This window comes from Galeopterus variegatus, unplaced genomic scaffold (genome assembly GCF_000696425.1).
Source record: "Galeopterus variegatus unplaced genomic scaffold, G_variegatus-3.0.2 Scaffold7864, whole genome shotgun sequence".
Lineage (NCBI taxonomy): Eukaryota > Metazoa > Chordata > Mammalia > Dermoptera > Cynocephalidae > Galeopterus > Galeopterus variegatus.
The window spans coordinates 80,011-80,694 of NW_007733975.1; positions in this window are offsets into that span (position 1 = coordinate 80,011).

The window sequence follows — 684 nt, forward strand, 5'->3', positions numbered from 1 at the left end:
TTTTGATATGAACACCATTAAGGATTGAGTGTTTATTTTGCTCCTACATATTTTATTGAGCTATGATTTATAGGAGTTTTCCTAGGTAAACAATAAGTTTTGGAAAATAATAGCAATATCCACAATTTTTATACCTCTATTTCTTTCTCTTTCTAAATGTGTTGAATGGAATATACAGAACTATGTTAGCTAATAACAGTGATATGTTTGTGTCTTGCTTCTGACTTTGAAGCTGGTGCTTATAGGATTAGTAACCATGGAAATGAGGCTGACATATGCATTTGAAAAAAATCATAGCATATTAAGAAGATGCCTATTTATTTATATTATTAGTTGGCTTTAAGAGTCATATTTGTATATTATTTTTTATCAAATCCCTGNCTGCATAGGAGCAATGCATCATGGCTTTAGGCACTGGTTCTCTAAGTGGAGTTTGCATTTATTCTGGGCAGAAGCTCCAAATCCTTCCTGCTTCTACAGATGTAAATAAATGTCATCTTTAGCATTCAGGATACACAGAGAGATACATAGAAATGTATAGATGTAGATAGATAGTACAATATTCTGTTACAGTATCTGGTCTGTCTGAATTCATGCACCAGTATCATTGATTTAGTTATTTTGGTTTTCCTGTATGTTTGAAAATCTACTGAAGGCTACTGAACTCTCATGAGACTTTTCTGT